The sequence below is a fragment of the Oryzias latipes genome, chromosome 8 (genome assembly GCF_053564925.1).
Source record: "Oryzias latipes strain Hd-rR chromosome 8, Olatipes_Hd-rR_3.1".
NCBI lineage: Eukaryota > Metazoa > Chordata > Actinopteri > Beloniformes > Adrianichthyidae > Oryzias > Oryzias latipes.
In genome coordinates this window covers 25,314,404-25,324,615 of record NC_136244.1, presented here as the reverse complement: position 1 = coordinate 25,324,615, position 10,212 = coordinate 25,314,404, and the positions used below count along the sequence as shown (strand labels likewise).

At 43.4% G+C, this 10,212-nt stretch overlaps 1 protein-coding gene across 2 annotated transcripts in view; it reads left to right on the top strand.

Annotated features, from left to right (window-relative positions):
• Positions 1 to 6,689: 6,689 nt before the first annotated feature.
• sstr3a (somatostatin receptor 3a) overlaps positions 6,690 to 10,212 on the top strand; it is a 46,898-nt gene continuing 43,375 nt past the window's right edge. For both annotated transcript variants that reach the window (XM_078951893.1, XM_004071155.5), the window contains exon 1: positions 6,690 to 7,566. The gene's annotated coding sequence lies outside the window, so the exon portion shown is untranslated. The remainder of the gene's footprint in view (positions 7,567 to 10,212) is intronic.

The following is a 10,212-nucleotide window of genomic DNA, read 5'->3' as shown; positions in this document are numbered from 1 at the left end:
CTTCAGTCATTAAACTTCTTAATCTTTGGTTTTATTGTAAAATGTTTGTTTTTATCCACTGAGCAGATATACAGTTTGGACGTTGTTGTCATCTTGACAAAAAAAATATATCATCAGACTTTTTAAAAATGAACATATTTCACAGCAAAATTGTCGCTTCAAAAGGCCACGCCCCCTTTCCCAATACATTTCATGACAAATCTAAACAAAAAAAACTCCCAAAGCAGTTTAAAGGAGTATAAACTGAAGGGAACTGAATTGCTTGTGTAAACACGCCCCCTTGTGGTCGTGTCATGAACAGGCCTGGTTTCAATGGGCTTAATTTATCTCTTTCACTCTTTAATTGAATCCAAACTTCACACAAGAGGTTTCAAAAGAGCTTTACTCTCATCGTAAAAATGTTAACATAAAGGCGATTCCAAATGAATCAATTCCATCAGGATTAGGACTCTAATTTTCAGAAATGGCAAGGCCGATGCTATCTGGGAATGCCTCCTCTGATGCCGACATTTATCCTTTCAGCGAATGTTTTTGACATTTTCGCTGAAGTGACAGCAGGTCACAGGGGTCAGGATCTCGGCTGGCCTCAACCGTAATCCGCCTTCATCCTTTTTCCAATTTTTAAATGGCGCTCTTTAAGGCAGATAGTAAAAGCCTCAACCCTGGAAAACACGCATTTTCCTGGCTGGGCTGTCGCCGAGGTGCGTCGTGATCGAGCACACACTTTGGCTGATTGCTCGGGGAAGCTGGACCCCCCCCCCCCTGTCCAGACACCGTTTAGAGCCCAGATGTCAGACTGAGGCTGGAAAAGGAGAACAACCTGAAAGCAGTTTCGATGAAAATCATGTTCTTGTGGCATTTATCTGATGATAAAAGACATTCAGACGCTTAAAATTACATTTCTGGGTATTTCTTTATTCAAATAGTTGTGAATCAGGAGCAGATGAAAAAATGCTCACGGTCTCAAAGACCCCTGCCACCACGCAGTGGGGAGGCATTGACAGAATCTTCAAGACTTCACGGCGCCGCCCATTTTAAAAAAAAAATCATTGGCGTGTTCGTGAAAGCAGGCGGCCGTCAGTCAGGTGGGGATGACGCCATTCTAAAACCGGGTGGCCACAGGGCGGTGGCGCCAGATCGTCGCCCGGCAGCAGCTTTGATTGGACCATGTGTCAATGTCTCCCGACGGCGGGCGTCCATATCAAGCGCCACTGGCCGCCAGCTACCCGGTAGCTTGGGGGCCTCCTGAGAAACCCAACGGGGACAAAGCCCCAGCGCCCAACTAAACAAAGGTACAAGTGGTCCAACCATCACTGGAGGAAGAGCCTTAATGCAGCATCAATGCCGTCTACACATTTGGACCTACAGTGGGTGGGACGGTGGCACGGGGGCAGGGGGCGACTTTGGGGACCTTGGAGACCCTCCCATAAGTCAATTATCACTCTGCTGCCTTCCTGCCACCCGCCTGTCACTGAACTGCGACCGCCGGACCTCCAAATGTGCTCTGGCGGTCACCGACCGATGGCAAAAAATTGTCCAGTCGCAGTTTCTAAAACAACCACTAGAGATGTGCGTAAAAATACGACTGTTGCCCCCCGAATTCAAATGCCGTTGCCTTTCGGTCGCCTTGCGGTGGCATTTTGGGATGAGTGACCGTAGTCTGGGAAAGTAAGTATTTGTTATGTGGAAATCCGATGGTTTCCGACACCAAACTGTATGCTGTTTTCTCGCCATTTTTGTGAGCTTTTTGGGAGCTGTAAGCGGGTGGGGGAGCAAATAAACAGATGGGTGACGGGATGTGGGGGCAGGTTTTCTCAGCAGAACCTCTGTCCCATAGAAAACAGCACAGCTTTTTACATTTTGGCAAAAAAAAGGTGTACTCATAATGAAAAGATCGCTGAGAACACTTTTACAATAGATCCAAAGACTTTAACATTTCATGTAGTTCAAATATGAAAATTTAACATTTTATGAATTGTAAAATGCTTTTTGTTTTGGTCTTCTCCAGCAGCTTTGTCATCAACATGAAGAGGCTTTGCCCTTTCTGTCTTCCTTTGCTCACCAATTTGCAAAAATACCAAAATAAAGCTGAGTTTTGTGCAGCCTTGAAGGCCAAACATCACTCACCCACACCTTGTTTTCCACGTCTGACTCACAGTCTTTCCACAACTAAGTGGTGGATCATCAAAACGTCTGCCTCCCCCACCCGTGTGCAGGATCCCGGTTTGCCTCCCCAGCTTCTGTGTCCGACACTAAACGGATGCTAAACCCGCTGTAGACTCCACTCACAGTTAAACTGCTCTTCATGGAGGAGCAGAGGTGCTTTCAGCAGCAGGGATGCGGGAAATGGGGGTGACCTTTCCGGCGCCGTGGGAGTCGGCTCCCAGAGGCGCTGTAACCTAAGTGTATGACCAAAAAAAAAAAAAAAACCACACTCACAGCACTCTGAATTATGAAAAACTTCTTTTTTATTCAGCTGACTGTAACATGAATAAATAAACGAATGACCTTCAGCTCACAATAAGGTTCTCTGAATGACAACTCCACTAAAAATGTACACTCTGTGTGTTTTTCAACATAAAACGCTCGCAGCTGCTTTGTTTGAGACATTCAGAGATGTTTCATTGCAGGACTCTGCCTTTTTTGTGTAAAGTTTAAGATTAAGTAAAGAACAGCAAAGAGGAGTGAGGTGGATGGCCCATGACCCTCCCTGATCCCTCTGGGGGAACAACCTTCCTGCAGCCGTCCCTCATCCCAAACGACACACCCACAGGTGGGCTCTCACGTCCTGCGACGACATGGATTGTCAAATGAGGTTATGTTGAATGCCATTAGATTTTTTAGTAACACTCTCAGGCTTTTTGCTTCATTTTTAACTTTTCTCTGCCTTTTCAGGGTTTTCCAGTGGGTACGTTTTCTCTCTTTCCTTCCGCTTTAGACCCCCCCCCCCCACCCCCGGTGCTTTTGGTGTTTTTGACATGTTTTTGAGTCATTTTTGTGATGATGGAGGACATTTTTAAAGAAAACGTATTTATCTATTCAAAGGAATCTAGAGCAGACAGGGAAATGTCGTTTGAATATAAAATATGCTGGGCGGGGCCTCAAGCTTCCTGCTCCGCTCCATTCTTTTGGATCCACTCGTAGAAAAACAGATCCATGAACGTCTTTGTTTTCCTCCTCATTTTTATTCTGCTTCTTCTGTTAGGTTGGGGTTGTGAGGGGCTGTAAGCTAGCGGGAGAGCGTGCAAACAGATGGATGATGGGAGATTTGGTCAGTCTTACTCTGCGCCAACAGGACCGCCCACATCTCAGAGGTGACTTTCTAATGAACTCCTGCCGCTCTGCAGAAACCATGTCCTAGAAAACGATGCTGTTTTTTTTTTCTTTTGGAAAGAACGCTTTGAAAATAGATGAAAAGATGATCGGAGTGGGACTTTTTAACTTCTATCTGCAGACTGATGAACATGAAGTGGTGATGATGAGGAGAAGATAGGCTGAAGAACGTCTCCAGAACACTAAACACTGACAGCTTCACACAGCAAATGGCTGTGGAATCAGTGGATGTTGACGCCTGTCAAGCGGACGTTGAGTCAACATTATTCCTCATTTTCTTGTCTTTTTGTTGACAGTTCTGAAAGGTTTTGGTCCAACGACACGCTTGCTTGCTGTTGACCTTTGTTCTCAATGATGCTTTTCTGTTGCAGATTAAAAAAATGTTCATTGTTTTGTACACAGCAGAGTTTATGACATCGTACACTCTTTTTTTTAATCACCTGTGGCGTGAACGGCAAAGAAATGCAATTTTAGACGTAAATTTCTAAAAATAAAATAAAAATGAAAAAAGAGGTTTGTAATCTTTATGGGAATAATATCGTAAATAAAGTTTAATATTAATAATAAATTGTACAAATATACGATCCTGTAGGGAGAGATTTTCACCCAAAACCTGAAACAAGAACAGCTGCTCATCAAAGTGCTTTGGGTGAATTTGTACCTTTACAGGAACATTTCTTTTTATTTTGGTTTAGATTGAAAAATATTGTTGGCTTGTTTTCCGTTTTGAGGCCGGGTTCAGCCTGGATCCGGCTGCCAGGTCAGGATCTGATGTCAAATCTCCTGATGGTCCAAATCTGCTGCTGGAGACTTGAGAGACTTGACAACAGAAAAACCTCATCTTTACGTGACAAATGATCATTTTTGTTTGTTTTTTTACAGCACAACCGAAGCAAAAATGTTCCTGGTTTGAATCCTGGTTGTTTCTGAGTTTTCTTCCTGGCTCTCATTGTCCAGAAAGCCGTTTCATGGTTTTTTGTGGTTGGAAGTGAGTGTCAGACTGTCTTTGGGATGCAGTGATGAGCTGAAGACCTTTTCACCAATCCCACCCCCCATGATTTTACTCAGGATGGGGCAGGTATGTATAATGAATGAATGAAGGAATGGATTCTGTGTGCTGCATGTGTCAGGAGCTGAATGGAGAAGTTCTGCAGAAAAGGATAATGATGATTTGTCTTTTGTGCCCCGTTCTCCTGCAGGTTTCTCCCCCGTTTTCAGGCCCTCATTGTGGAACATGAATCATGAGATGAATCCTCGTCTTTCTGGCCACAGACGTGCAACCAGATGGGCTCAAAAGACCCAGCAGCTGTGCCGGTGATGTTCCAGAGATGAGGTTTCTGCGGCTGCAGGAACCTGCAACAGAAGACAATGCATCTGTTTTACTCATCATTCTGTCCTGCAGCAGCAAGGACCAGCAGTCCACTGAAACAAAACCATTGAGAAAAAATGGATGAGGCTAAAATCAAAGTTTCAGTGACCTTTGACCTTGGGAAGAGATTGCCATCTTGAAATAAAAAAAAGAAAACATTTAAACTCCTCCCATTGGGATTTGGATCTATCCCCTCCGGACTGTTTGACCCTCATTGGGAAGCTACTTGGTGGAAAAAATGCTGACTAGACATTGTAGATTTTGAACGGCGTTGGAGTGGCGAGCTCACATAAGTGGAGTTCCCCTGTTGCTCGCACATTTTTCCACTTGAATATTGTAAAAATGTAATCCATAAATCTCTGGCTCACGCTGAATGAAACAATATGACAGATTATGTGGCTATAGTAAAAATATGGGCGTAGTTAACGAAAAAACGTGTTGCTAACAAAATCCTAAAATTTACTTTTGCAGATTCTTCTAAAAATTATATAGACCTGTTTGTTACCTCCATGCGACCAATAAATAGAATGGTTGCTATGGAGATAAAACCAACAGAAAGGCAGCCATTTTGAAAAAAGTGTTTTTTTCTTTTTAATGTGAATTTGTCACATGCAGCTCTGACCAGTGAGGGTGGCTCATTCCTCTTAGGAAGTTATGGAGGGGGCATGAAGTGGACGTTTAAATTTAAAAATCAACTCCAAAGTTTTTTTCAAACAGCTTTGAAAAAGACGTTAATCTAAGCTTTTTGCTGCATTTGAACCTTTTTACCACTGAAGATTTTTGTTTAATAAAATCTCAAAATGTGCCTAAAATATCTTGTAAATTAAACTATTAAGATTTTTCATGTTTTAAATTCAAAACTACTGCAGATGGAACTGTTTCAACTGTGAACCCGAAGCAAGCTTTGTACTTTAAATACAAAGCAGTTAGGGATGTTGGTTTGCAACATTAATGCACTTTGGACACACATCTCTGCTTAAGTTGATTCAAATTAGAAGTATTGTATCTATGTCTCAGGCGGTAGAAATATTTCTAAATCCTGCCTCCCTGAATCTGCCAGTGCCAAACATTAAAAATGACAAAATAATTTATGCACTTTGCTGTCTGTTATCTTTCTCCTGTTGGCAACAATAAATGTTTGGAAAAACACGGAGTTCTTTTCCATTTGGCAGCAGCGGACTGTCTGGGCGCTCAGCAGACTTTAAGTTTCCTGAAGGGCTTCAAATGAGGAGCTCAGATGAGTTTTTACGGCCAACGCAGCAGTTAAAGAGCAGAATTTATCCAAACGCCTTCGGGCGAGAAGCCCCGAGAGCTCATTTTGACAACGATTCGATTCATATCACAATTTGTGGTTGACAACACAATTCATGGTCAAAATCAGAACACAGATCACAGAAAAAAATGTACCCATTCCCACTTGTCCTGGAAGCAGTGGCCCTTACTGGCAACCCTCTTTTTTCATCAACATTTTACATTTTAGAAATGAGCTGGAAAGCCTCACAGACGAGTTTACAAAGGCTATAAATGTTATTGTGCCAACTACAATCAGGAAAACGAACATGTGGTTTATTAAGAAAATGCTGGTGGCTGCATGTTAACAATTTTATGAAAGGAGCCGGTGGCCGTCACCACGTTGGAACCAGAAATCGTCAGTGAGCAGTGATTGGTCCGTGCCAGTCTGAGTCTTCGTTTCCATGGTAACCGCTTTTGCCAGTTAGGAGCGAGCTTGTTGGCAGACCTCAACCCCGTTCCACAGAAAGCGGGCTCTGAAGAATCTGTTGACGTTCAAACGCTAGACCTACTTTTATTGAGAGATCTGATTGGCCATAACTTATTCAAATTGCACGACAGCATAAATATCATGAAAAAAATAGAATTCAAAATAAAAACAAAAAGGTATCAGAGAAAGAATGTTTATTCTGACCAATAGAATGATTGAATAATAGCTGTTTATTTCTCAATAGATGTCTTTGGGAGTTTGGCTTCTTCTTGTTTGGAACGCAAGGGGGGAGGAGTCACTCAGTCCAGGGCTCATCCAAATGTAGTAAAAGTATTCTATTATATTATAGTGTATTATTTGATAGTACCTCACTTGTAGTGAGATGGGTTTTTCATTTGACTCCCAGTTTTCTGGTGACAGATGCTCCACAGTTCAGCTGATAAAACCTTCAAAAACACATCGATTTGTTGTTTCTGTCAGAAGCTGCAGCTCGCCGGATTCAAGAGGAGCGCCGTGTCGGAGAGATCTGATTGCAGATGAGATTCTCTGACACTTTGATGAGCATCTGAACCTTTTAAACGGCAGACTCCAGAAACATGCACTCAAGCTTCAGGCCGTTTACCGGGACGCAGGCGGGAACTCCTGCTTCGGCAGGCTTTTAAGGATTCCTACTTTAGGTTGTTTAAATTCCCAATAACCAAGAACGTGAGGGCATGAGGGAGCGACAGCTGAGGAGTCAGAGGTGCTCGTGCTGGGCTGCAGGCTCTTTCATTTGCACACACTGACAGGTGCAGCTAATGAAGGGAAATGCAGCCAGCTCCTGCTGTCTCTGTCTTCATACCTGTGTTTGCTTGAAGGACTCCACGCTGAGTGAAATGAACTGGAAGAAGCAGCATGAGCTGAAATCTTAAAGAGCCACAGAAGGAAGATTTTCTGTTTTTCCGGCGGCAGCAGAAAAGGACAGACTAAAGATCCAGTACAGAGATCCGGTTCCTCGTGTTCTATTTGCTACATGCAGCCTGGATTTTGCCTTAATGCAAAAGAAAACGACTCTTCATGAAATTAGCTCTCATTAAATGGAAACCTGCCTTTTTCTGTGCATAAAACCCCTGGATTATTAAGAACTATGAAAACCAGAAGGCAGGTATTGACATCGCTTAACGAAACTTTTTGATTTGAAAGATTTCATAGCATAGATTGATTGTGGTCAGTCCTGGCTTTCATGTTGGCGTGTGATGTGCAGGCGTCCATATCTGCAGGATTTCTTTCTTGGAAAAAGCTCCCGTCGTTCTCAGAGCAGCCTCTTACTGCTGCTGCTTGAGTGGAGGAAACACAAACAAGCAATCAAGACGGCACATTTACTTCCTTGATTACTGGAAAATGTATTTGGAGAGCCATCAGACCAGAGGTTTTTCTTTTTTTTTATGTTCCCTGGCAGGAGAGGCACTCCTGAACTCACTCTTAGTAACCTCTGAGGCTAAATTGTGCTGAAAGGAGGATGAATGCTTGTTTTCAACAAGTGTAGAGCATTTTATTTTACAGAAATGCAAACTATTTAATGTGTCTTTTTAAAAAAAAATCCAATACACTTTGTTGGCCGTGCTGCAAATCTGTCCTCCTCAACACATACTAAAGTAAATTTGAAGCATCAAGCTTCAAACAGACAGTTTTTTTAGACCCCAGACACTTTTGTTTCTTAGTGTCAAGCATGGAGGTGGTAGAATGATCATTGGGCTTCAAGTAGAAACTTTGTTTGTTTCATCAGCTCTGGTTTTATTTTTAATTTCTCAAATTTAAACAAAGCCACATCACACCTGAGCCGGGTGTGTCGTGTCCCTGTGGGGTGGGTTCTGGTCCTTGTCCATGAGTGCTGGGCCTCACCAAATTTCCAACTGTTTTGCCGAGCCTGGTTGGGCCATGTTTACAACACCCCTCGTGGGCCCCCCTTTTCCCCGGGATGCCCCCCTCTGGTTCTGGCGGCCGCAGCTGCTGCTGCGGTGGTCTTGGTGTGGGGGTGGATGGGCACTCTCCCTCCTTCTTTTCACATTCCACCATCCATTTTGGAAGAACATAAACACTCAATTGAGCACAGGTGTTAGCTCACCTTTGCACTAATAGTTTGCGTGATTGAATGAAATATTTCCCACTAGTTGGTTTAAAGGCATAAGTATGCGTGTGTGAACACTATCTGTTTGTGTACATGTTGACATGTGGACATTTTTGCAGCTAGCAGGTGTGTTTATAACATTTGAGTGTGTGTGTGGACAGGCCCCGCCCTTTGAGACTTGTATTACATCTGAACCTTACCGTAATGATAAACATCCAGTAGCTTGTTGCTTTATGCTGCTTCATGGTTTTACCCCCCCCCCCCCTCCTATTATCACCCTCCTATCCCCCCCCCCCTCTCTCTCACATCTCTCTCTCTTCTTCCCTCCTTTCCTTTTCCGTCCGGTCCAACACAAAAGATTTTCAAAAATGATTGAAATGAATTAAGTTTGGCCTCAATTACAAAAGGGGTTTATTCAGATATACCTCTGGTCTGTCTGAAGATTTATAACCCCTGTTGTTAAAGTAAAATATGTCCAACACAAGAGGCCCTCAGTTCTCATCTGTCTGCCCAGCCGTTGGCTCCGATGGATCCTCGTAAGCACCTTCTCCATCCATCAGGTCGGTGTCATCCTGCATCCGTGTCATTCCCGTGATGCAGTCATGGAGGAGTCGGGTAACAGACCTTATTCTTTGGGCTTGTAATGGTGTCATCCATTTCTGTTCTCATCCTAAAGCGTCCATCATTCTGCAGCTGCGGAAACTCCTCAGACCTCTTCAGTTCCAACTGAAGCCTTTTTTTTCAGTCAGCCTGTCTGTATGAAAGTGGTTTTCTGCTTTTGGTCCAAACCCCTCCAGTTTGCTTCACTAGAAATGTTAAGCTACGCTCATACCGAACATGTGACACACTGGTCTCTTCAACTAGCGCTTAGCCCATGGTGTTCACACTGTACAAGCAGGGAGGGGCTTCTTCTTTTTCATTTCCTGATGTTTACTAGCACACATCAACCACCTGCAGTTGGAAGAGGCCTGGTGCAAAATTTTGAAGCGGTGCAAATCTCGCCCCCGGCTTTTCCTCATAAGCTATTTTCACACCCGCAATGGCAATGGACGTTCAAGCCACCACTTTTTAATGTAAATTCTATGGTAGCCTGCCATGCTTGTCGGATTTCAAAACTCCCAAGTTCAGGCATTGCTGTGCAAGTTTTTCCAACCCTTTCAGGCTCCACGTACAAAATGCACGACTATTGAACTTGCATTGAAAGTTAAACCAGGTTTAACATTGACCAATCAGGGACTCTGATTTGGTAGTGACGCATGGGTAGCTTACTTTTTTGATTCACGGAAGTGCCAATCATTGAAAAGCTGATCAGGGAGGACAAATTAATAGCTGCAGTTTGTGAGACAGAGTCTTTCATTGAAATACAACTATGAAAGAAAAAGTTTGGAACAAGATTTGAGCCGCTATGATAATTCGCGCCACGCCTCTTCTAACTGTACTGTAGCGACATGCACTAGTGACGGGTAGCGACGGTCCAGTGTGAACATCGTACACTGAAAGCGCATTCAAAAATGCTTGTTTAGAACATTCTTGAATGGGCTAAATGCTGAATACCCAGTGTGTGCATATCGACACAGCTCTATTTGAACATGTGAAAGACATGGTGTCATAGAATTCCAGCCAGGAACAAACCACAGATATTAATTTCTCCTTCATGATCAATTTTCAAACGGTTGGTATTTC